The sequence below is a fragment of the Hemiscyllium ocellatum genome, chromosome 14, assembly GCF_020745735.1.
Source record: "Hemiscyllium ocellatum isolate sHemOce1 chromosome 14, sHemOce1.pat.X.cur, whole genome shotgun sequence".
Taxonomy (NCBI): domain Eukaryota; kingdom Metazoa; phylum Chordata; class Chondrichthyes; order Orectolobiformes; family Hemiscylliidae; genus Hemiscyllium; species Hemiscyllium ocellatum.
Genome location: NC_083414.1, coordinates 83,426,149 through 83,453,591, shown reverse-complemented (window position 1 = coordinate 83,453,591; position 27,443 = coordinate 83,426,149). Strand labels below are relative to the sequence as shown.

At 48.3% G+C, this 27,443-nt stretch overlaps 1 long non-coding RNA gene across 3 annotated transcripts in view; it reads right to left on the bottom strand.

The window, feature by feature from the left end:
- Positions 1–25,185, bottom strand: part of LOC132822431 (uncharacterized) — a 569,944-nt gene extending 544,759 nt beyond the window's left edge. For all 3 annotated transcript variants that reach the window (XR_009645439.1, XR_009645438.1, XR_009645440.1), the window contains exon 1: positions 24,999–25,185. This is a non-coding gene — a long non-coding RNA (uncharacterized LOC132822431). The remainder of the gene's footprint in view (positions 1–24,998) is intronic.
- Between the last annotated feature and the right edge of the window lie 2,258 nt (positions 25,186–27,443).

Below are 27,443 nucleotides of genomic sequence, written 5' to 3'. Positions count from 1 at the left end.
GAGACTGGGGGCGAGAGAGTGAGATGTGCTCCATCAATACCTCATTTGGTTCTCCCTCAGTACCGCAGATGGTTTTCCCTCATTACCTCAGATAGTTCTCCCTCAGTACCTCAGAAAGTGCCCCAACAACACCTCAGACACTGCTCCATCAGTACCTCAAAAAGTGTACCTACGTACTCAGAAAATGCACCTGAATACCAGACAAAGTGCTCCCTCAGTACCTCAGACACAGCTCTCTCAGTACCTCAGAAAATGCTCCCTCAAAACCTCAGGAAGTGCTTTCTCAAACCTCAGATGATTCTCCTCAGTTCCTCAGATATTTCTCCATCAATCCCTCAAAGTGCTTCCCCAATCTCTCATAAAGTGCTCCCTCAATCCCTCAGAAAGTGCTCCCTCAGTACCCAGAAACTGCCTCCTCAATACCTCAGATGCCTCTCCCTCAGTACCTCAGGTAGTTCTCCCTCAATACCTCAGATAGTTCACCCTCAGTACCTCACAAAGTGCTCCCTCTACCTCAGATAGTTCTCCCACAGTACCTCAGATAGTTCTCCTTCAGTACCTCAGAAAGTGCTCCCTGAATACCTCATAAAGTGCTCCCTCAGTACCTCAGATAGTTCACCTCAATACGTCAGATAGTTCTCCCTCAAATATTCCATAACGTTCTCCCACTATTCCTCACATTACTGCTCCCTCAGTACATCAGAAAATGCTCCCTCAGTACATCAGAAAGTGCTCCCTCTAAAGCTCAGAAATGCTCCAGCAATATCTCAGATAGTACACCCTCAATACGTCAGAAAGTGCTCACTCAATATCTCAGATAGTTCTCCCTCAATACTCAGAACGTGATCCTCAATACCTCAGAAAGTGATCCCTCAGTACCTCAGATAGTGCTCCAACAATACTCAGAAATTGCTCACACAATATCTCTGATAATTCTACCACTATACCTCAGATAGTTTCTCCTTCAATACCACTTAAGGTGCTCCCTCAATACTCCTATAATGCTCCCTCAATACCTCAGAAAGTGCTCCCGCAATGCCTCAGAAAGTGCTCCCTCACTATTTCAGATAATTCTCCTCTATACCTCAATACCTTGGAAAGAGCTCCCTCAATACCTCAGATAATGCTCTCTCAATTCCTCACATAGTGTTCCCTCATATCTCAGAAAGTGCTCCTCAATACCTCAGATAGTGCTCCCTCAACACCTCAGATAGTGCATCCTAAATACCTCAGAAAGTGCTCCCTCTGTACCTCAGAAAATGTTCACGCAATACTCACAAAGTTCTCCCTCAGTACCTCAGACAGTGCTCCTCAATACCTCAGTCAGTGCTCCCTCAATACCTCTGATCGTGCTCCCTCAATACCTCAGTCAGTGCTCCCGAAATACCTCAGTAATAGTGCGTCCTCAGTACATCAGAAAGTGCTCCTTCAATACCGCAGAAAGTTCTCCCTCAGTACCTCAGAAAGTGCTCCTTCAGTACATCAGATAGTTTCTCAATCGGTACCTCAAATCCTTCTCCCTCAGTACCTCAGAAACGGCTCCCTCAGTACATCAGATAGTTTTCCTGAGTACCTGAGATAGTTCTCCCTCAGTACCTCAGAAAGCGCTCTCTCACTACCTCAGAAGTGCCACTCATATACCTCTGGAAAGTGCTCCCTCAGTACCTCAGACAGGGCTCCCTTAGCACCTCATAAAATGCTCCTCAGTCCCTCAGAAAGTGTTCCCTCAATTCCTCAGAAAGTGCTCCTCAGTCCTCAGAAAGTGATCCTCAATAGCTCAGATATTGCTCCACACAATACCTCTGAAAAATGTTCCCTTATACCTCAGACAGTGCTCCCTCAATACCTCAGAAAGTGCTCTCTCAATATTTTGATAGTTCTCCCTCTATACCTCAGATAATGCTCCTCCATTCCTCAGATAGTGCTCCCTCAGTACATCAGAAAGAGCTCCACAGTACATCACATAATTCTCCTCAATACCTCAGAAAGTGATTCCTCAATACCCTCAGAAAGTGCTTCTCAGTACATCAGATAGTGCTCCCTCATTCTCAGAAAGTGCTCCCTCTGTACCTCAGATAGTGCTCCCTCAATACCTCAGATAGTGCTCCTCAGTACATCCGATCGTTCTCCTTAATACCTCAGATAGTTCTTCGTCAATACCTCTTACAGTGCTCCCTCAATACGTCTGAAAGTGCTCCCTCAATACCTCAGAAAGTGCTGCCTTCGTACCTACGATAGTGCTCCATCAATATCTCAGAAAATGCTCCCACAGTATCTCAGGCAGTGCTCCCTCAATGCCTCAGAAAGTGCTCCGTCAGTACATCAGAAAGTGCTCCCTCAGTACCTCAGATCGTTCTCCCTTAATACCTCAGATAGTTTCTGTCAATACCTCTTACAGTGATCCCTCAATATCTCAGAAAGTGCTCCCTCAGTCCCTCTGAAAGTGCTGCCTTAGTACCTCAGATATTGCTCCCTCAATATCTCAGAAAGTGCTCCGTTAGTACCTCGCAATGTGCTCCATCAATACCTCATTTGGTTCTCCCTCAGTACCGCAGATGGTTTTCCCTCAGTACCTCAGATAGTTCTCCCTCAGTACCTCAGAAAGTGCCCCAACAACACCTCAGACACTGCTCCATCAGTACCTCAAAAAGTGCTACCTACGTACCTCAGAAAATGCTCCCTGAATACCAGACAAAGTGCTCCCTCAGTACCTCAGACACTGCTCTCTCAGTACCTCAGAAATGCTCCCTCAAAACCTCAGGAAGTGCTTTCTCAACACCTCAGATGGTTCTCCCTCAGTACCTCAGATATTTCTCCATCAATCCCTCAAAGTGCTTCCCCAATCCCTCATAAAGTGCTCCCCAATCCCTCAGAAAGTGCTCCCTCAGTACCCCAGAAACTGCCTCCTCAATACCTCAGATGCCTCTCCCTCAGTACCTCAGGTAGTTCTCCTCAATACCTCAGATAGTTCACCCTCAGTACCTCACAAAGTGCTCCCTCAATACCTCAGATAGTTCTCCCACAGTACCTCAGATAGTTCTCCTTCAGTACCTCAGAAAGTGCTCCCTGAATACCTCATAAAGTGCTCCCTCAGTACCTCAGATAGTTCACCCTCAATACGTCAGATAGTTCTCCCTCAATATTCCATAACGTTCTCCCACTATTCCTCACATACTGCTCCCTCAGTACATCAGAAAATGCTCCCTCAGTACATCAGAAAGTGCTCCCTCTAAAGCTCAGAAAATGCTCCAGCAATATCTCAGATAGTACACCCTCAATACGTCAGAAAGTGCTCACTCAATATCTCAGATAGTTCTCCCTCAATACCTCAGAACGTGATCCCTCAATACCTCAGAAAGTGATCCCTCAGTACCTCAGATAGTGCTCCAACAATACTCAGAAATTGCTCACACAATATCTCTGATAATTCTCCCACTATACCTCAGATAGTTCTCCTTCAATACCACTTAAGGTGCTCCCTCAATACCTCATATAATGCTCCCTCAATACCTCAGAAAGTGCTCCCGCAATGCCTCAGAAAGTGCTCCCTCACTATTTCAGATAATTCTCCCTCTATACCTCAATACCTTGGAAAGAGCTCCCTCAATACCTCAGATAATGCTCTCTCAATTCCTCACATAGTGTTCCCTCAATATCTCAGAAAGTGCTCCTCAATACCTCAGATAGTGCTCCCTCAACACCTCAGATAGTGCATCCTAAATACCTCAGAAAGTGCTCCCTCTGTACCTCAGAAAATGTTCACGCAATACCTCACAAAGTTCTCCCTCAGTACCTCAGACAGTGCTCCCTCAATACCTCAGTCAGTGCTCCCTCAATACCTCTGATCGTGCTCCCTCAATACCTCAGTCAGTGCTCCCGAAATACCTCAGTAATAGTGCGTCCTCAGTACATCAGAAAGTGCTCCTTCAATACCGCAGAAAGTTCTCCCTCAGTACCTCAGAAAGTGCTCCTTCAGTACATCAGATAGTTCTCACTCGGTACCTCAAATCCTTCTCCCTCAGTACCTCAGAAACGGCTCCCTCAGTACATCAGATAGTTTTCCTGAGTACCTGAGATAGTTCTCCCTCAGTACCTCAGAAAGCGCTCTCTCACTACCTCAGAAAGTGCCACTCAATACCTCAGAAAGTGCTCCCTCAGTACCTCAGACAGGGCTCCCTTAGCACCTCATAAAATGCTCCCTCAGTCCCTCAGAAAGTGTTCCCTCAATTCCTCAGAAAGTGCTCCCTCAGTACCTCAGAAAGTGATCCCTCAATAGCTCAGATATTGCTCCCACAATACCTCTGAAAATGTTCCCTCTATACCTCAGACAGTGCTCCCTCAATACCTCAGAAAGTGCTCTCTCAATATTTCTGATAGTTCTCCCTCTATACCTCAGATAATGCTCCTCCATTCCTCAGATAGTGCTCCCTCAGTACATCAGAAAGAGCTCCCACAGTACATCACATAATTCTCCCTCAATACCTCAGAAAGTGATTCCTCAATACCCTCAGAAAGTGCTTCCTCAGTACATCAGATAGTGCTCCCTCATTCCTCAGAAAGTGCTCCCTCTGTACCTCAGATAGTGCTCCCTCAATACCTCAGATAGTGCTCCCTCAGTACATCCGATCGTTCTCCCTTAATACCTCAGATAGTTCTTCGTCAATACCTCTTACAGTGCTCCCTCAATACGTCTGAAAGTGCTCCTCAATACCTCAGAAAGTGCTGCCTTCGTACCTACGATAGTGCTCCATCAATATCTCAGAAAATGCTCCCACAGTATCTCAGGCAGTGCTCCCTCAATGCCTCAGAAAGTGCTCCGTCAGTACATCAGAAAGTGCTCCCTCAGTACCTCAGATCGTTCTCCCTTAATACCTCAGATAGTTCTCTGTCAATACCTCTTACAGTGATCCCTCAATATCTCAGAAAGTGCTCCCTCAGTCCCTCTGAAAGTGCTGCCTTAGTACCTCAGATATTGCTCCCTCAATATCTCAGAAAGTGCTCCGTTAGTACCTCGCAATGTGCTCCATCAATACCTCATTTGGTTCTCCCTCAGTACCGCAGATGGTTTTCCCTCAGTACCTCAGATAGTTCTCCCTCAGTACCTCAGAAAGTGCCCCAACAACACCTCAGACACTGCTCCATCAGTACCTCAAAAAGTGCTACCTACGTACCTCAGAAAATGCTCCCTGAATACCAGACAAAGTGCTCCCTCAGTACCTCAGACACTGCTCTCTCAGTACCTCAGAAATGCTCCCTCAAAACCTCAGGAAGTGCTTTCTCAACACCTCAGATGGTTCTCCCTCAGTACCTCAGATATTTCTCCATCAATCCCTCAAAGTGCTTCCCCAATCCCTCATAAAGTGCTCCCTCAATCCCTCAGAAAGTGCTCCCTCAGTACCCCAGAAACTGCCTCCTCAATACCTCAGATGCCTCTCCCTCAGTACCTCAGGTAGTTCTCCCTCAATACCTCAGATAGTTCACCCTCAGTACCTCACAAAGTGCTCCCTCAATACCTCAGATAGTTCTCCCACAGTACCTCAGATAGTTCTCCTTCAGTACCTCAGAAAGTGCTCCCTGAATACCTCATAAAGTGCTCCCTCAGTACCTCAGATAGTTCACCCTCAATACGTCAGATAGTTCTCCCTCAATATTCCATAACGTTCTCCCACTATTCCTCACATACTGCTCCCTCAGTACATCAGAAAATGCTCCCTCAGTACATCAGAAAGTGCTCCCTCTAAAGCTCAGAAAATGCTCCAGCAATATCTCAGATAGTACACCCTCAATACGTCAGAAAGTGCTCACTCAATATCTCAGATAGTTCTCCCTCAATACCTCAGAACGTGATCCCTCAATACCTCAGAAAGTGATCCTCAGTACCTCAGATAGTGCTCCAACAATACTCAGAAATTGCTCACACAATATCTCTGATAATTCTCCCACTATACCTCAGATAGTTCTCCTTCAATACCACTTAAGGTGCTCCCTCAATACCTCATATAATGCTCCCTCAATACCTCAGAAAGTGCTCCCACAATGCCTCAGAAAGTGCTCCCTCACTATTTCAGATAATTCTCCCTCTATACCTCAATACCTTGGAAAGAGCTCCCTCAATACCTCAGATAATGCTCTCTCAATTCCTCACATAGTGTTCCCTCAATATCTCAGAAAGTGCTCCCTCAATACCTCAGATAGTGCTCCCTCAACACCTCAGATAGTGCATCCTAAATACCTCAGAAAGTGCTCCCTCTGTACCTCAGAAAATGTTCACGCAATACCTCACAAAGTTCTCCCTCAGTACCTCAGACAGTGCTCCCTCAATACCTCAGTCAGTGCTCCCTCAATACCTCTGATCGTGCTCCCTCAATACCTCAGTCAGTGCTCCCGAAATACCTCAGTAATAGTGCGTCCTCAGTACATCAGAAAGTGCTCCTTCAATACCGCAGAAAGTTCTCCCTCAGTACCTCAGAAAGTGCTCCTTCAGTACATCAGATAGTTCTCACTCGGTACCTCAAATCCTTCTCCCTCAGTACCTCAGAAACGGCTCCCTCAGTACATCAGATAGTTTTCCTGAGTACCTGAGATAGTTCTCCCTCAGTACCTCAGAAAGCGCTCTCTCACTACCTCAGAAAGTGCCACTCAATACCTCAGAAAGTGCTCCCTCAGTACCTCAGACAGGGCTCCCTTAGCACCTCATAAAATGCTCCCTCAGTCCCTCAGAAAGTGTTCCCTCAATTCCTCAGAAAGTGCTCCTCAGTACCTCAGAAAGTGATCCCTCAATAGCTCAGATATTGCTCCCACAATACCTCTGAAAATGTTCCCTCTATACCTCAGACAGTGCTCCCTCAATACCTCAGAAAGTGCTCTCTCAATATTTCTGATAGTTCTCCCTCTATACCTCAGATAATGCTCCTCCATTCCTCAGATAGTGCTCCCTCAGTACATCAGAACGAGCTCCCACAGTACATCACATAATTCTCCCTCAATACCTCAGAAAGTGATTCCTCAATACCTCAGAAAGTGCTTCCTCAGTACATCAGATAGTGCTCCCTCATTCCTCAGAAAGTGCTCCCTCTGTACCTCAGATAGTGCTCCCTCAATACCTCAGATAGTGCTCCCTCAGTACATCCGATCGTTCTCCCTTAATACCTCAGATAGTTCTTCGTCAATACCTCTTACAGTGCTCCCTCAATACGTCTGAAAGTGCTCCCTCAATACCTCAGAAAGTGCTGCCTTAGTACCTACGATAGTGCTCCATCAATATCTCAGAAAATGCTCCCACAGTATCTCAGGCAGTGCTCCCTCAATGCCTCAGAAAGTGCTCCGTCAGTACATCAGAAAGTGCTCCCTCAGTACCTCAGATCGTTCTCCCTTAATACCTCAGATAGTTCTCTGTCAATACCTCTTACAGTGATCCCTCAATATCTCAGAAAGTGCTCCCTCAGTCCCTCTGAAAGTGCTGCCTTAGTACCTCAGATATTGCTCCCTCAATATCTCAGAAAGTGCTCCGTTAGTACCTCGCAATGTGCTCCATCAATACCTCATTTGGTTCTCCCTCAGTACCGCAGATGGTTTTCCCTCAGTACCTCAGATAGTTCTCCCTCAGTACCTCAGAAAGTGCCCCAACAACACCTCAGACACTGCTCCATCAGTACCTCAAAAAGTGCTACCTACGTACCTCAGAAAATGCTCCCTGAATACCAGACAAAGTGCTCCCTCAGTACCTCAGACACTGCTCTCTCAGTACCTCAGAAATGCTCCCTCAAAACCTCAGGAAGTGCTTTCTCAACACCTCAGATGGTTCTCCCTCAGTACCTCAGATATTTCTCCATCAATCCCTCAAAGTGCTTCCCCAATCCCTCATAAAGTGCTCCCTCAATCCCTCAGAAAGTGCTCCCTCAGTACCCCAGAAACTGCCTCCTCAATACCTCAGATGCCTCTCCCTCAGTACCTCAGGTAGTTCTCCCTCAATACCTCAGATAGTTCACCCTCAGTACCTCACAAAGTGCTCCCTCAATACCTCAGATAGTTCTCCCACAGTACCTCAGATAGTTCTCCTTCAGTACCTCAGAAAGTGCTCCCTGAATACCTCATAAAGTGCTCCCTCAGTACCTCAGATAGTTCACCCTCAATACGTCAGATAGTTCTCCCTCAATATTCCATAACGTTCTCCCACTATTCCTCACATACTGCTCCCTCAGTACATCAGAAAATGCTCCCTCAGTACATCAGAAAGTGCTCCCTCTAAAGCTCAGAAAATGCTCCAGCAATATCTCAGATAGTTCACCCTCAATACGTCAGATAGTGCTCACTCAATATCTCAGATAGTTCTCCTCAATACCTCAGAAAGTGATCCCTCAATACCTCAGAAAGTGATCCCTCAGTACCTCAGATAGTGCTCCAACAATACTCAGAAATTGCTCCCACAATATCTCTGATAATTCTCCCACTATACCTCAGATAGTTCTCCTTCAATACCACTTAATGTGCTCCCTCAATACCTCATATAGTGCTCCCTCAATACCTCAGAAAGTGCTCCCACAATGCCTCAGAAAGTGCTCCCTCACTATTTCAGATAATTCTCCCTCTATACCTCAATACCTTGGAAAGAGCTCCCTCAATACCTCAGATAATGCTCTCTCAATTCCTCACATAGTGTTCCCTCAATATCTCAGAAAGTGCTCCCTCAATACCTCAGATAGTGCTCCCTCAACACCTCAGATAGTGCATCCTAAATACCTCAGAAAGTGCTCCCTCTGTACCTCAGAAAATGTTCGCGCAATACCTCACAAAGTTCTCCCTCAGTACCTCAGACAGTGCTCCCTCAATACCTCAGTCAGTGCTCCCTCAATACCTCTGATCGTGCTCCCTCAATACCTCAGTCAGTGCTCCCGAAATATCTCAGTAATAGTGCGTCCTCAGTACATCAGAAAGTGCTCCTTCAATACCGCAGAAAGTTCTCCCTCAGTACCTCAGAAAGTGCTCCTTCAGTACATCAGATAGTTCTCACTCAGTACCTCAAATACTTCTCCCTCAGTACCTCAGAAAGGGCTCCCTCAGTACATCAGATAGTTTTCCTGAGTACCTGAGATAGTTCTCCCTCAGTACCTCAGAAAGCACTCTCTCACTACCTCAGAAAGTGCCACTCAATACCTCAGAAAGTGCTCCCTCAGTACCTCAGACAGTGCTCCCTTAGCACCTCATAAAATGCTCCCTCAGTCCCTCAGAAAGTGTTCCCTCAATCCCTCAGAAAGTGCTCCCTCAGTACCTCAGAAAGTGATCCCTCAATAGCTCAGATAGTGCTCCCTCAATACCTCAGAAAATGTTCCCTCTATACCTCAGACAGTGCTCCCTCAATACCTCAGAAAGTGCTCTCTCAATATTTCTGATAGTTCTCCCTCTATACCTCAGATAATGCTCCTCCATTCCTCAGATAGTGCTCCCTCAGTACATCAGAAAGAGCTCCCACAGTACATCACATAATTCTCCCTCAATACCTCAGAAAGTGATTCCTCAATACCCTCAGAAAGTGCTTCCTCAGTACATCAGATAGTGCTCCCTCATCCCTCAGAAAGTGCTCCCTCTGTACCTCAGATAGTGCTCCCTCAATACCTCAGATAGTGCTCCCTCAGTACATCCGATCGTTCTCCCTTAATACCTCAGATAGTTCTTCGTCAATACCTCTTACAGTGCTCCCTCAATACGTCTGAAAGTGCTCCCTCAATACCTCAGAAAGTGCTGCCTTAGTACCTACGATAGTGCTCCATCAATATCTCAGAAAATGCTCCCACAGTATCTCAGGCAGTGCTCCCTCAATGCCTCAGAAAGTGCTCCGTCAGTACATCAGAAAGTGCTCCCTCAGTACCTCAGATCGTTCTCCCTTAATACCTCAGATAGTTCTCTGTCAATACCTCTTACAGTGATCCCTCAATATCTCAGAAAGTGCTCCCTCAGTCCCTCTGAAAGTGCTGCCTTAGTACCTCAGATATTGCTCCCTCAATATCTCAGAAAGTGCTCCGTTAGTACCTCGCAATGTGCTCCATCAATACCTCATTTGGTTCTCCCTCAGTACCGCAGATGGTGTTCCCTCAGTACCTCAGATAGTTCTCCCTCAGTACCTCAGAAAGTGCCCCAACAACACCTCAGACACTGCTCCATCAGTACCTCAAAAAGTGCTACCTACGTACCTCAGAAAATGCTCCCTGAATACCAGACAAAGTGCTCCCTCAGTACCTCAGACACTGCTCTCTCAGTACCTCAGAAATGCTCCCTCAAAACCTCAGAAAGTGCTTTCTCAACACCTCAGATGATTCTCCCTCAGTACCTCAGATAGTTCTCCATCAATCCCTCAAAGTGCTTCCCCAATCCCTCATAAAGTGCTCCCTCAATCCCTCAGAAAGTGCTGCCTCAGTACCCCAGAAACTGCCACCTCAATACCTCAGATGCCTCTCCCTCAGTAACTCAGGTAGTTCTCCCTCAATACCTCAGATAGTTCACCCTCAGTACCTCACAAAGTGCTCCCTCAATACCTCAGATAGTTCTCCCACAGTACCTCAGATAGTTCTCCTTCAGTACCTCAGAAAGTGCTCCCTGAATACCTCATAAAGTGCTCCCTCAGTACCTCAGATAGTTCACCCTCAATACGTCAGATAGTTCTCCCTCAATATTCCATAACGTTCTCCCACTATTCCTCACATACTACTCCCTCAGTACATCAGAAAATGCTCCCTCAGTACATCAGAAAGTGCTCCCTCTAAAGCTCAGAAAATGCTCCAGCAACATCTCAGATAGTTCACCCTCAATACGTCAGAAAGTGCTCACTCAATATCTCAGATAGTTCTCCCTCAATACCTCAGAAAGTGATCCCTCAATACCTCACAAAGTTCTCCCTCAGTACCTCCGACAGTGCTCCCTCAATACCTCAGTCAGTGCTCCCTCAATACCTCTGATCGTGCTCCCTCAGTACCTCAGTCAGTGCTCCCCAAATACCTCAGTAATAGTGCGTCCTCAGTACATCAGAAAGTGCTCCTTCAATACCGCAGAAAGTTCTCCCTCAGTACCTCAGAAAGTGCTCCTTCAGTACATCAGATAGTTCTCACTCAGTACCTCAAATACTTCTCCCTCAGTACCTCAGAAAGGGCTCCCTCAGTACATCAGATAGTTTTCCTGAGTACCTGAGATAGTTCTCCCTCAGTACCTCAGAAAGCGCTCTCTCACTCCCTCAGAAAGTGCCACTCAATACCTCAGAAAGTGCTCCCTCAGTACCTCAGACAGTGCTCCCTTAGCACCTCATAAAATGCTCCCTCAGTCCCTCAGAAAGTGTTCCCTCAATTCCTCAGAAAGTGCTCCCTCAGTACCTCAGAAAGTGATCCCTCAATAGCTCAGATAGTGCTCCCTCAATACCTCAGAAAATGTTCCCTCTATACCTCAGACAGTGCTCCCTCAATACCTCAGAAAGTGCTCTCTCAATATTTCTGATAGTTCTCCCTCTATACCTCAGATAATGCTCCTCCATTCCTCAGATAGTGCTCCCTCAGTACATCAGAAAGAGCTCCCACAGTACATCACATAATTCTCCCTCAATACCTCAGAAAGTGATTCCTCAATACCCTCAGAAAGTGCTTCCTCAGTACATCAGATAGTGCTCCCTCATCCCTCAGAAAGTGCTCCCTCTGTACCTCAGATAGTGCTCCCTCAATACCTCAGATAGTGCTCCCTCAGTACATCCGATCGTTATCCCTTAATACCTCAGATAGTTCTTCGTCAATACCTCTTACAGTGCTCCCTCAATACGTCTGAAAGTGCTCCCTCAATACCTCAGAAAGTGCTGCCTTAGTACCTACGATAGTGCTCCATCAATATCTCAGAAAATGCTCCCACAGTATCTCAGGCAGTGCTCCCTCAATGCCTCAGAAAGTGCTCCGTCAGTACATCAGAAAGTGCTCCCTCAGTACCTCAGATCGTTCTCCCTTAATACCTCAGATAGTTCTCTGTCAATACCTCTTACAGCGATCCCTCAATATCTCAGAAAGTGCTCCCTCAGTCCCTCTGAAAGTGCTGCCTTAGTACCTCAGATATTGCTCCCTCAATATCTCAGAAAGTGCTCCGTTAGTACCTCGCAATGTGCTCCATCAATACCTCATTTGGTTCTCCCTCAGTACCGCAGATGGTTTTCCCTCAGTACCTCAGATAGTTCTCCCTCAGTACCTCAGAAAGTGCCCCAACAACACCTCAGACACTGCTCCATCAGTACCTCAAAAAGTGCTACCTACGTACCTTAGAAAATGCTCCCTGAATACCAGACAAAGTGCTCCCTCAGTACCTCAGACACTGCCTCCTCAATACCTCAGATGCCTCTCCCTCAGTACCTCAGGTAGTTCTCCCTCTTTACCTCAGATAGTTCACCCTCAGTACCTCACAAAGTGCTCCCTCAATACCTCAGATAGTTCTCCCACAGTACCTCAGATAGTTCTCCTTCAGTACCTCAGAACGTGCTCCCTGAATACCTCAGAATGTGCCACCTCAATAACTCAGACATTGCTCCCTCAGCACCTCATAAAGTGCTCCCTCAGTACCTCAGAGATTGCTCCATCAATATCTCAGATAGTTCACCCTCAATACCTCAGAAAGTGCAAATTCAATACCTCAGATAGTGCTCACTCAATATCTCAGATAGTTCTCCCTCAATTCCTCAAAATGATGCCTCAGTTCCTCAGAAAGTGCTCCCTCATAACCTCAGACAGTGCTCTCTCAATACCTCAGACATTTCTCCCTCAGTTACTCAGAAAGTGCTCCCTCAATACCTCAGAATGTGCTCTCTCAGTACCTCAGAAAGTGCAACTCAATCCCTCAGAAATGGCCTATCAATACGTCAGACACTGCTTCCTCAGTACCTCAAAATGTGCTCCCTCCGTAACTCAGAAAGTGCTCCCTCAGTACATCAGAAAGAGCTACCACAGTACCTCAGATAATGCTCCCTGAATGCCAGAGAAAGTGCTCTCTCAGTACCTCAGATAGTTCTCCCTCAGTAAATCAGAAAGTGCTCCCTCAATACCTCAAGAGTGCTCCCGCAATACCTCAGAAAATGCTAACTCAATATCTCAGATAGTTCACCCGCAATACCTCAGAAAGTGCTAACTCAATATCTCAGGTAGTGCTCCCTCAATACCTCAGAAAGTATTCCCTCAGTACCTCAGATAGTGTTCCCTCAGTACCGCAAAAAGTGCTCCCACAATACCTCAGATTGTGATCCCGCAGTACTTCAGAAAGTGCTCGCTCAATACCACAGAAAGTGTCCCCTCAGTACCTCAGACAGTGCTCTCTCAGTACCTCAGAAGTACTCCCTCAAATCCTCAGAAAGTGTTCCCTCAGTACCGCATAAAATTCTCCCTTAGTACCTCAGATCGTTCTCCCTCAGTACCTCACATAGTTCTCCATCAGTAACTCAGATCATGCTCCCTCAATTCCTCAGATCATGCTCCCTCAATTCCTCAAAAATGCTGCCTCAGTTCCTCAGAAAGTGCTCCCTCAATACCTCAGACAGTGCTCCCCAATAAACTCAGAAAGTGCTCTCTCAGTACCTCAGAAAGTGCCCCTCAATACCTCTGACACTGCTCCCTCAATGCCTCAAAGAGTGCTCCCTCTGTACCTCAGAAAGTGTTCCCTCAGTACATCAGAAAGAGCTCCCACAGTACCTCAGAAAATGCTCCCTGAATACCAGAGAAAGTGCTCCCTCTGTACCTCAGATAGTGATCCCTCAGTACCTCAGAAAGTGCTCCCTCAGTACCTCAGAAAGTGCTCCCTCAATCCCTCAGAAAGTGCTCCCTCAGTACATCAGAAAGTGCCCCTCAATACCTCAGAAATTGCCCCCTCAATACCTCAGACACTGCTCCCTCAGTACCTCAAAAAGTGCTCCCTCAGTACATCAGAAAAAGTTCCCTGAATACAAGAGAAAGTGCTCCCTCAGTACCTCAAAAAGTGCTCCCACAATACCTCAGATACTGATCACTCAGTACCTCAGAAAGTGCTCGCTCAATACCTCAGAAAGTGTTCCCTCAGTACCTCAGAAAGTGCTCCCTCAGTACCTCAGATGGTTCTCCCTCAATACCTCAGAAAGTGCTCGCTCAATTCCTCAGAAATTGTTCCCATATATTTCAGAAAGTTCTCCCTCTATACCTCAGATAGTGCTCCTTCAATACCTCAAAGTGCTCCCTGAATACTTCAGATAGTTCTCCCTCAGTACCTCAGATAGTTCTCCTTCAGTACCTCAGAACGTGCTCCCTGAATACCTCAGAATGTGCCACCTCAATAACTCAGACATTGCTCCCTCAGCACCTCATAAAGTGCTCCCTCAGTACCTCAGAGATTGCTCCATCAATATCTCAGATAGTTCACCCTCAATACCTCAGAAAGTGCAAATTCAATACCTCAGATAGTGCTCACTCAATACCTCAGATAGTTCTCCCTCAATTCCTCAAAATGATGCCTCAGTTCCTCAGAAAGTGCTCCCTCATAACCTCAGACAGTGCTCTCTCAATACCTCAGACATTTCTCCCTCAGTTACTCAGAAAGTGCTCCCTCAATACCTCAGAATGTGTTCTCTCAGTACCTCAGAAAGTGCAACTCAATCCCTCAGAAATGGCCTATCAATACGTCAGACACTGCTTCCTCAGTACCTCAAAATGTGCTCCCTCCGTAACTCAGAAAGTGCTCCCTCAGTACATCAGAAAGAGCTGCCACAGTACCTCAGATAATGCTCCCTGAATGCCAGAGAAAGTGCTCTCTCAGTACCTCAGATAGTTCTCCCTCAGTAAATCAGAAAGTGCTCCCTCAATACCTCAAGAGTGCTCCCGCAATACCTCAGAAAATGCTAACTCAATATCTCAGATAGTTCACCCGCAATACCTCAGAAAGTGCTAACTCAATATCTCAGGTAGTGCTCCCTCAATACCTCAGAAAGTATTCCCTCAGTACCTCAGATAGTGTTCCCTCAGTACCGCAAAAAGTGCTCCCACAATACCTCAGATTGTGATCCCGCAGTACTTCAGAAAGTGCTCGCTCAATACCACAGAAAGTGTCCCCTCAGTACCTCAGACAGTGCTCTCTCAGTACCTCAGAAGTACTCCCTCAAATCCTCAGAAAGTGTTCCCTCAGTACCGCATAAAATTCTCCCTTAGTACCTCAGATCGTTCTCCCTCAGTACCTCACATAGTTCTCCATCAGTAACTCAGATCATGCTCCCTCAATTCCTCAGATCATGCTCCCTCAATTCCTCAAAAATGCTGCCTCAGTTCCTCAGAAAGTGCTCCCTCAATACCTCAGACAGTGCTCCCCAATAAACTCAGAAAGTGCTCTCTCAGTACCTCAGAAAGTGCCCCTCAATACCTCTGACACTGCTCCCTCAATGCCTCAAAGAGTGCTCCCTCTGTACCTCAGAAAGTGTTCCCTCAGTACATCAGAAAGAGCTCCCACAGTACCTCAGAAAATGCTCCCTGAATACCAGAGAAAGTGCTCCCTCTGTACCTCAGATAGTGATCCCTCAGTACCTCAGAAAGTGCTCCCTCAGTACCTCAGAAAGTGCTCCCTCAATCCCTCAGAAAGTGCTCCCTCAGTACATCAGAAAGTGCCCCTCAATACCTCAGAAATTGCCCCCTCAATACCTCAGACACTGCTCCCTCAGTACCTCAAAAAGTGCTCCCTCAGTACATCAGAAAAAGTTCCCTGAATACAAGAGAAAGTGCTCCCTCAGTACCTCAAAAAGTGCTCCCACAATACCTCAGATACTGATCACTCAGTACCTCAGAAAGTGCTCGCTCAATACCTCAGAAAGTGTTCCCTCAGTACCTCAGAAAGTGCTCCCTCAGTACCTCAGATGGTTCTCCCTCAATACCTCAGAAAGTGCTCGCTCAATTCCTCAGAAATTGTTCCCATATATTTCAGAAAGTTCTCCCTCTATACCTCAGATAGTGCTCCTTCAATACCTCAAAGTGCTCCCTGAATACTTCAGATAGTTCTCCCTCAGTACCTCAGATAATGCTCCCTCAATTCCTCTGATAATGCTCCCTCAATACCTCAGATTGTGCTCCCTTACTACCTCAGAAAATGCTCCCTCAATACCTCAGACAGTGCTCCCTCAATACCGCAGACAGTGCTCCCTCAGTACCTCAGATAATGCTCCCTCAATTCCTCTGATAATGCTCCCTCAATACCTCAGATTGTGCTCCCTTACTACCTCAGAAAGTGCTCCCTCAATACCTCAGAAAGTGCTCCCTCAATACCTCAGAAAGTGCTCCCTCAATACCTCAGATAATGCTCCCTCAATTCCCCAGATAGTTCTCCCTCAGTACCTCTGAAGGTGCTCCCTCAATCCCTCAGAAAGTGTTCCCCCAATACCTCAGAAAGTGCTCCCTCAGTACCCCAGAATGTGCTCACTCAGTACCTCAGAAACTGCTCCCTCAGTACCTCAGAAACTGCTCCCTCATAGCCTCAGAAAGTACACTCTCAATTCCTCAGACAGTGCTCCCTCAATACTTCATAAAGTGCTCTTTCAGTACCTCACATAGTGCTGCCTCAGTACCCCAGAGAGTGCTCCCTCAATCCCTCAGAAAGTGCTCCATCAGTACCTCAGATAATGCTCCCTCAATACCTCAGAAAGTGCTCTCTCAATATCTAAGTAAGTGCTCCCTCAATTTCTAAAAAATGCTCCTTCTGTACCTCAGAAAATGCTCCCTCAATACCTCAGACAGTGCTCCCTCAATACCGCAGACAGTGCTCCCTCAGTACCTCAGATAATGCTCCCTCAATTCCTCTGATAATGCTCCCTCAATACCTCAGATTGTGCTCCCTTACTACCTCAGAAAGTGCTCCCTCAATACCTCAGAAAGTGCTCCCTCAATACCTCAGAAAGTGCTCCCTCAATACCTCAGATAATGCTCCCTCAATTCCCCAGATAGTTCTCCCTCAGTACCTCTGAAGGTGCTCCCTCAATCCCTCAGAAAGTGTTCCCCCAATACCTCAGAAAGTGCTCCCTCAGTACCCCAGAATGTGCTCACTCAGTACCTCAGAAACTGCTCCCTCAGTACCTCAGAAACTGCTCCCTCATAGCCTCAGAAAGTACACTCTCAATTCCTCAGACAGTGCTCCCTCAATACTTCATAAAGTGCTCTTTCAGTACCTCACATAGTGCTGCCTCAGTACCCCAGAGAGTGCTCCCTCAATCCCTCAGAAAGTGCTCCATCAGTACCTCAGATAATGCTCCCTCAATACCTCAGAAAGTGCTCTCTCAATATCTAAGTAAGTGCTCCCTCAATTTCTAAAAAATGCTCCTTCTGTACCTCAGAAAATGCTCCCTCAATACCTCAGACAGTGCTCCCTCAATACCGCAGACAGTGCTCCCTCAGTACCTCAGAAAATGCTCCGTTAGTATCTCACAATGTGCTCCCTCAATACCTCAGATAGTTCTCCCTCAGTACCTCAGAAAGTGCTACCTCAATTCCTCAGCACATCTGAAATTGCTCCCTCAGTACCTCAGAAAGTGCTCCCTCAGTACCTCAGAAAATACCCCCCAAATATCTAAGAAAGCACCACTTTATTGTGTTTAACCTCCAATGCCCCTCAGACAGTAGCTCCACAAAACATTCACACCCTCAACACTTCAGGGCTCAGCCCAGCTCCCCCCTCAGACTGTGTTCAAACCCCTTCAGACGGTAAGGACCACATCCACCCCTGTCCAAGATTGGAGCCCATGTTCCCAGAACATGACTTGTCTCTCTGGATTAATTTTAGAATTCCTACAGTGTAGAAGCAAGCCATTCCGTCCATTGGGCCCACTCTGACTGTCTGAACAGCATCCCACCCAGACTCACATCCTCTACTCTTTCCCTGTAATGCTGCATTTCCCATGGCATCTTTGGACTGTGGGAGGAAACTGAAGGACCCGGTGTAAACGCGTACAGGTACAGAGAGAATGTGTAAACTCCATACAGACAGTCACCGGGAGTTAGAATCAAACCACTGAGGCACCGTGCTGTCCTCTCTCCCTGGATATCATCTCATCTAACCTTTTACTAAATAATCTCCCATGTGAAAACTTCTCATCTGTCTCCTTGGTCATCCCTTCAAAAGCTCCATCAGGTTGGACACATCATTTCCACAAACAAAGCCAAGCTGACCATCCCTAATCAATTCCTGCTTTTCCAAATGCATGTAAGTTGTCTCTCAGAATGCCCTCCAACAGCTGACCCACCACTGCCATCAGGCTCACTGCTCCATAGTACAATGGCTGTTCCTTGCAGCCTTACTTCAATAATGGCCCATCATTAATCACCCTCCAGTCTTCAGGCACCTCACCCGTTGTCACTGATCTGTCCATCTGACAAGGCCATCTCCATCCTTCTGTAACCTAAGGTTATCCTCCTCAGTATTTATCACCCAACCAATCTTCATATCATTCATGAACCCAATGATTAACCATCCACCATTCAAACCTAAATCGTTTCTATCAACCACATCAGCAAGACCCCAACAGTGAGACATGAATGGACAGAGATTTCTAATTGGGCCATCACTGTCTCCTTCCTGCCACTCAGCATTCTGCGCCAAATTCCTTGGATCTTGAGTTTTTGTGTTCACTATCAGTTTCCGGTATGGATCCTGATAAAAGCCTCACTAACCTCCAAGCAGGCGACAGGAAAGTATTGCCCTTATTTACACACCTGGTCCCCTCCTTAAACAGTGCAATCCCATTGGTCAGACTTGACCTCCCCTTAACAGAACCATTGTGACTGTTCTTCATGAACTCCAGTCTCTTTAAATGCTGATTAATTCTATCTCCCAAAATTGCTTCCAACCGACGTCCCACCCACGATATTAGCCTGACTGGCCTGAAGCTGCCTGGTATATCCCATGCTCCTTCTTGAATAACAGTACCACATGGTCAGGCCGACGACAACTCTCCCGTGGCCAGAGAGGATTTGAAAATGTTTGCTCGTGTACCTGTCACTTCCTGCATCACCTCATTCGGTAAACTGAGACACATTTCCACCGTCTTTGGAGATTTATTGGGTTGTAAGAAGGCCAGACCACTCAGAACCATCTCTCTCTCTATATATGCTTATTCATTTAATTATATCACAGAGCATCTCCACGATTTATTATTAACCCTGTCCCAGTGAGCACTGACAAAATGCATCCATTCACTACACCCTCTGGGTCCATGCACAAACTCTCACTGTCTTCCACAGCCTACTCTTTCTCTCATTATCAATTCACACTTAATGTCACTGTAAGGAACTTCCAGGTTTTTATTTCCCCTCTTAGCCCTCCTCTCTCCCAGGCAATTACCCTGCGATACGATTTGGAGGAGTGTGGATGTCATTCTGGAAGTGGATTAGCATTGGGAAGCTCAGAAATAAGGAACACACGACTGTGCTGAGTGTGGGGCAATGGGATCCATTTGGGATTTGCACACGGAAGCTGAGGAATAAACCTCAGCCCTGCAGCATGAAAATATCCCTTTGAGCTGGCAGGTCAGTCACGTGAAACGAAACCTCCAACCCTGGGAAAAGAGGATGTAACCTCTTCAAGTTCAAAAACCAAATGAAGACGGTCTGTTTGAACATAGTCTCTGGAATCTGGACACGGGAATCATTGCTGAACAGGGTCTGTAGGACGCAGAAGCAGAAATGTACTGAACAATTCCAGATATTCCTCGTAGACCACAAGACATGGGGGCACAAATTAGGCCATTCAGCCCATCTGACAGTGTGGCACTCACTCAGCACTGACTCTCTTACAATGCAGGTATCCCCCAGCCTGATGCGCTGACAGTGCAGCACTCCCTCAGTACTGACCCTCTGACAGTGCAGCACTCCCTCAGTACTGACCCTCTGACAGTGCAGCACTCCCTCAGTACTGACCCTCTGACAGTGCTGCAATCCCTTAGTACTGACCCTCCGACAGTGCAGCTCTCCCACAGTTCAGACCCTCTGACAGTGCAGCAATTCATCAGTACTGAACCTCTGAGTGTAGCACTCTCTGGACTGATCCTCTTACAGTGCAGCATTCCCTCAATACTGACCCTCTCACAGTGCGGCACTCCCACAGTACTGACCCTCTGACAGTGCGGCCCTCCCACAGTACTGACCGTTTGATAGTGTAGCACTTTCTCTGTACTGACCCTCTAACAGTGCAGCTCTCCATCAGTACTGATACTCTGACAGTGCAGCACTCCCTCAGTACTGATCCTCTGACAGTGCAGCACTCCCTCAGTACTGATCCTCTGACACTGCAGCACTCCCTCCACACTGAACCTCTGACAATGCTGCACTCCCTCCACACTGACCCTCTGACAGTGCAGCACTGCCTCAGTACTGACCCTCTGAAACAACACTCCCTCAAAACTGACACACTGACCGTGTCGCACTCTCTCAGTAATGACCCTTTGACAGTCCATCACCCTCTCAGTACTGACCCTCTGACAATGCAGCTCTCCCTCAGTACTGACCCTCCAACAGTACAGCATTCCCTCAGTACTGACCCTCCGACAGTGCAGCTCTCCCTCAGTACTGACCCTCTGACAGTGCAGCTCTCCCTCAGTACTGACCCTCCGACAGTGCAGCACTCCCTCAGTACAGACCCTCTGACAGTGCAGAATTACATCAGTACTGAACCTCTGAGTGTTGTACTCTCTCTCGACTGACCCTCCGACAGTGCAGCTCCCCCTCAGTACTGATCCTCTGACATTGCAGCACTCCCTCAGTACTGATCCTCTGACAATGCTGCACTCCCTCCACACTGATCCTCTGACAATGGTGCACTCCCTCCATACTGACTCTCTGACATTGCAGCACTCCCTCCACACTGACCATCTGGCAGTGCAGCACTCCCTCAGTACTGATCCACTGACAGTGCAGCACTCCCTCAGTACTGATCCTCTGACACGGCAGCACGCCCTCAGTACTGACCCTCTGACTGTGCTGCACTCCGTCCACACTGACCCTCTGACAATGCTGCACTCCCTCCACACTGACCCTCTGACAATGCTGCACTCCCTCCACACTGATCCTCTGACAATGGTGCAATCCCTCCATATTGACCCTCGGACAGTGCAGCACTCCCTCAGTACTGACCCTCTGACAGTCCAGCACTCCCTCAGTACTGACCCTCTGACAGTCCAGCACTCCCTCAGTACTGACCCTCTCACAGTCCAGCACTCCCTCAGTACTGACCCTCTCACAGTCCAGCACTCCCTCAGTACTGACCCTCTCACAGTCCAGCACTCCCTCAGTACTGACCCTCTGACAGTGCTGCAATCCCTTAGTACTGACCCTCTGACAGTCCAGCACTCCCTCAGTACTGACCCTCTGACAGTGCAGCACTCCCTCAGTACTGACCCTCTGACAGTGCTGCAATCCCTTAGTACTGACCCTCCGACAGTGCAGCTCTCCCACAGTTCAGGCCCTCTGACAGTGCAGCAATTCATCAGTACTGAACCTCTGAGTGTAGCACTCTCTGGACTGATCCTCTTACAGTGCAGCATTCCCTCAATACTGACCCTCTCACAGTGCGGCACTCCCACAGTACTGACCCTCTGACAGTGCGGCCCTCCCACAGTACTGACCGTTTGATAGTGTAGCACTTTCTCTGTACTGACCCTCTAACAGTGCAGCTCTCCATCAGTACTGATACTCTGACAGTGCAGCACTCCCTCAGTACTGATCCTCTGACAGTGCAGCACTCCCTCAGTACTGATCCTCTGACACTGTAGCACTCCCTCCACACTGAACCTCTGACAATGCTGCACTCCCTCCACACTGACCCTCTGACAGTGCAGCACTGCCTCAGTACTGACCCTCTGAAACAACACTCCCTCAGAACTGACACACTGACCGTGTCGCACTCTCTCAGTAATGACCCTTTGACAGTCCATCACCCTCTCAGTACTGACCCTCTGACAATGCAGCTCTCCCTCAGTACTGACCCTCCAACAGTGCAGCATTCCCTCAGTACTGACCCTCCGACAGTGCAGCTCTCCCTCAGTACTGACCCTCTGACAGTGCAGCTCTCCCTCAGTACTGACCCTCCGACAGTGCAGCACTCCCTCAGTACAGACCCTCTGACAGTGCAGTATTACATCAGTACTGAACCTCTGAGTGTTGCACTCTCTCTCGACTGACCCTCCGACAGTGCAGCATTTCCTCAATACTGACCCTCTCTCAGTGCAGCACTCCCTCAGTACTGACCCTCTGGCAGTGCAGCACTCCCTCAGTACTGATCCTCTGACACGGCAGCACTCCCTCCACTCTGACCCTCTGACAATGCTGCACTCCCTCCACACTGATCCTCTGACAATGGTGCACTCCCTCCATACTGACTCTCTGACATTGCAGCAGTCCCTCAATACTGACCCACTCTCAGTGCAGCACTCCCTCACTACTGACCCTCTGAGAGTGCAGCTCTCCCAAGTTCAGACCCTCGGACAGTGCAGCACTCCCTCAGGACTGACCCTCTGACAGTGCTGCACTCCCTCCACACTGACCCTCCGACAATGCTGCACTCCCTCAGTACTGACCCTCTGACAGTGCTGCACTCCCTCCACACTGACCCTCTGACAGTGCTGCACTCCCTCCACACTGACCCTCTGACAATCTGCACTCCCTCCACACTTACCCTCTGACAGTGCTGCACTCCCTCAGTACTGACCCTCTGACAGTGCAGCTCTCTCACAGTACTGACCCTCTGACAGTGCAGCACTCCCTCAGTACTGATCCTCTGACACTGCTGCACTCCCTCCACACTGACCCTCTGACAGTGCAGCACTGCCTCAGTACTGACCCTCTGAAACAACACTCCCTCAGAACTGACACACTGACCGTGTAGCGCTCCCTCAGTAATGACCCTTTGACAGTCCATCACCCTCTCAGTACTGACCCTCTGGCAATGCGGCAATTACTCCGTACTGACTGTCCGACACATAGTGTGGCGCTCCATCAGTACTGACCCCCTCACAGCGCGGTGATCCCTCAGTACTAACCACCTCAGAGTGTGGCGCTCCATCAGTAGTAACCCTCTCACAGTGCGACACTCTGACAGCATGGCCATCCATTAGCACTGACCCTCAGAGAGTGCGCACTTCATCATTACTGACTCTCTCACTGCGTAGCAATCCCCTCGTCCTGACCCTCTGACAATGCTGCACTCCCTCCATACTGACCCTCTGACAATGCTGCACTCCCTCCACACTGACCCTCTGACAGTGCTGCACTCCCTCCACACTGATCCTCTGTCAATGCTGCGCTCCCTCCACACTGATCCTCCGACAATGCTGCACTTCCCCCACACTGACCCTCTAACAATGCTGCACTCCCTCCACACAGATCCTCTGTCAATGCTGCGCTCCCTCCACACAGACCCTCTGACAATGCTGGACTCCCTCCACACAGACCCTCTGACAATGCTGCACTCCCTCCACACAGACCCTCTGACAATGCTGGACTCCCTCCACACAGACCCTCTGAGAATGCTGCACTCTCTCCATACTGACGCCCTGACAATGCTGCACTCCCTCCACACTGACCCCCTGACAATGCTGCGCTCCCTCCACTCTGACCCTCTGACAATGCTGCACTCCCTCCACACTGACCAATTGACAATGCTGCACTCCCTCCACACTGATCCTCTGATAGTGATGCACTTCCTCAGTACTGACCCTCTGACAGTGTGGAAGTGACCCTGTACTCACCCTCCGACAGTGTGGCCTAATCTCATGAAAATACCTCTGACAGTGCAGCTTTCCCTCAGAACTGACTCTGACAGTGCAGCTCTCCTTCCGTACTGACCCTCTGACAGTGCAGCACTCCCTCAGTACTGACCCTCCGACAGTGCAGCACTACCTTATTGTTGACCCTTCGACAGTGCAGCACTCCCTCAGCACTGACCCTCTTTGTTCTATTTCATGTAGTGTTGTGGAAATTTAGAGTCATAGGGTTTGCAGATTCTGAGGAAGTATGAGCGAGACACACAGTCCAAGCCCTGTCTGAAACTCTCTGTAATAGACTATTCAGAGGCACAGAGTCACAGAGATACACAGCTTGGAAACAGTCCCTCCTGTCCAACGCAACCATACCAACCAGATATTCTCATCTCATTTCGTTCCATTTGCTAGCACTTGGCTGATATCCCTCTAAACCCTTGCTATTCACATACTCATCCTGATGCCTTTTAAATGTCACCATCGGTCCAACCCCCATCACTTCCTCTGGCAGCTTCCTGCATGCCCTTGAATAAGTGCTCAAACATTCATATTGCCGATACAAACTCCAACAAACACCAACCTACAAAAGGCTATCAATGTCATCTTCAACCCACCCTTTGCTTCATCGTTATGCTGATTTCAGCACAGGTACAGAAACAGTCTAAGTGACCATCCACCGTCACCCTGTAATAAACTTATTTTCAAATGGGGCTTGCATGTGATTCCCACACCCTCTAATAGTTACCTGGAAGGTGGGGGTGAGCTGTACTCTCCTGCTGCAGTCCTTGGGTGTCCCACAGTGATGTTAGGGAGGGAGCTCCAGGATTTTGACCTGAACCATGTAAAGAGCTCTCTTACTGGAGTACCTTTTTAAAGTTGGGAAGTTAGTATAGACCAGGAGGACCCAAGAGCTGCTGTCCTGTCAGAGAGAGAGGTCTGATGGGTCATACACCTCAGGTGAGGGGCGAGGTTGAGAAGTTGGGGCCTTCATGGTAATGTCAGACATGATAGAGATTGAGTCAACAGTGCTGGCATCACGAACCAGTTAGCTGAGGTAACTGACCCCCCTTTGTAGCAGAGGAGTTCAATCCCTTGAACAGAGCAAGCTTGAGAATTCAACACTAAAGCCAATCTGTACGGACCCGCTGGAGACCTGAAACATCAATACAGAGATTGCTGAAGAAGCTAAGCATGTCCGGCAGCATCTCTGATGGGAGAGGGAGAAAGAGACACAGAGAGAGTCCACCTTTCAATCCAGTGATTTCTGTGGGAAAGTTCCTTCAGAACAGGCCGTTTCTGAGGAAGGGTCACTTCGAATGTGAATTGTTCCTCTCTCTCCTCACCGTTGTTACTGAATATCCCCAGCCATCTGTTTGCTTGAGAATTTGATCTCAGCTGATCCAAGCGTCACTGAGTCATTCAGTCTGTGCTCAATGCCCTGAGGCTGCTTCTGCTGAAAGTTGACAAACAGGTTTACGAGGTGTTCTGAGGATAAACATACTGGGGGATGGTTTCTAAGGTATTGAGGGCGCACTATATGTCAGTACAGGGTGCAGATGGTCGAAAGGTACAGATACACTTAATAGGTCATAGGACAGTACAGCACAGAACAGGCCCTTCAGCCCACGATGTTGGGCCGACCATTGATCCTTATGGAACGTAAACCTAATGTACATACCCTCAAATGTCTGTGACCATATGCATGCCCTGCAGTCTCTTAAATATCCCCAATGACCTCGCTTCCACAACTGCTGCTAGCAATGCATTCCGTGCTCTCACAACTCTGTGTAAAGAACCCGCCTCTGACATCCCCTCTATACTTTCCTCCAACCAGCTTAAAACTATGACCCCTCGTGTTAACAATTTCTGCCCTGGGAAAAAGTCTCTGTGTGGGTGGTAGTGAGGGTCAGGCTGGGGGTGGTGAGTGGACAGCAGTGAGGGTCAGGCTGGGTGCGGTGTGTGGGTGGTAGTGAGGGTCAGGCTGGGTTCGGTGTGTGGGTGGTAGTGAGGGTCAGGCTGGGGGTGGTGAGTGGACAGCAGTGAGGGTCAGGCTGGGTGCGGTGTGTGGGTGGTAGTGAGGGTCAGGCTGGGTTCGGTGTGTGGGTGGTAGTGAGGGTCAGGCTGGGTGCGGTGTGTGGGTGGTAGTGAGGGTCAGGCTGGGGGCGGTGAGTGGACAGCAGTGAGGGTCAGGCTGGGTGCGGTGTGTGGGTGGTAGTGAGGGTCAGGTTGGGTGCGGTGTGTGGGTGGTAGTGAGGGTCAGGCTGGGGGCGGTGAGTGGACAGCAGTGAGGGTCAGGCTGGGTGCGGTGTGTGGGTGGTAGTGAGGGTCAGGCTGGGTGCGGTGTGTGGGTGGCAGTGAGGGTCAGGCTGGGTGCGGTGTGTGGGTGGTAGTGAGGGTCAGGCTGGGTGCGGTGTGTGGGTGGCAGTGAGGGTCAGGCTGGGGGCAGTGTGTGGGTGGTAGTGAGGGTCAGGCTGGGAAAAAGTCTCTGGCTTTCAACTCTATCTATGCCTCTCATTATCTTGTATACCTCAATTAGGTACCCTCTCCTCCTCTTTTTCTCCACTGAAAAAAAGTCCGAGCTCAGTCAACCTCTCCTCATAAGATAAACCCTCCAGTCCAGGCAGCATTCTGGTAAACCTCCTCTGAACCCTCTCCAAAGCATCCACATCTTTCCTATAATAGGGTGACCAGAACTGGACGCAGTATTCCAAGTGCGGTCTAACCAAAGTTTTCTAGAGCTGCAACAAAATCTCACGGTTCTTAAACTCAATCCCCCTGTTAATGAAAGCCAAAACACCATATGCTTTCTTAACAACCCTGTCCACTTGGGTAGCCATTTTAAGGGATCTATATACCTGCACACCAACATCCTTCTCTTCCTCCACACTGCCAAGAATCCTATCCCTAATCCTGTATTCAGCTTTCAAGTTCGACCTTCCAAAATGCATCACATCGCATTTATCCAGGTTGAACTCCATCTGCCACCTCTCAGCCCATCTCTGCATTCTGTCAATGTCCCGCTGCAGCCTACAACATCCCTTTCTATGCTGTCAACGATACCTCCAAACTCTATGTCATCTGCAAACTTGCTGACCCATCCTTCAATCCCCTCATCCAAGTCATTAACATAAATTACAAAGAGTAGAGGCCCAAGGAGAGAGCCCTGTGGAACACCACTCACCACTGACTTCCAGACAGAAGATTTTCCTTCCACTACCACTCGCTGTCTTCTGTTGGCCAGCCAATTCTGTATCCAGACAGAATTTCCGTGTATCCCATTCCTCCTGACCTTCTGAATGAGCCTACCATGGGGAACCTTATCAAATGCCTTATTGAAGTCAAGATACACAACATCCACCGCTCGACCCTCATCAACCTGACGAGTAACATCCTCAAAAAACACAATAAGATTTGTGAGGCATGACCTGTCCCTTACAAAGCCGTGCTGACTGCATTTAATCAAACCATGCTCTTCCAGATGGTCATAAATCCGATCCCTCAGAATCCTTTCTAACTCCTTGCAGACGATAGATGTGAGACTGACTGGTCTGTAATTGCCCAGAATTTCCCAAATTCCTTTCTTGAAGAGAGGAACTACATTTGCCTCCCTCCAGCCCTCTGGTGAGGGTTGGGCTGGGGGCGGTGTGTAGACGGCGGTGAAGATCAGGTTTGTGGTGGTGTGTGGACGACG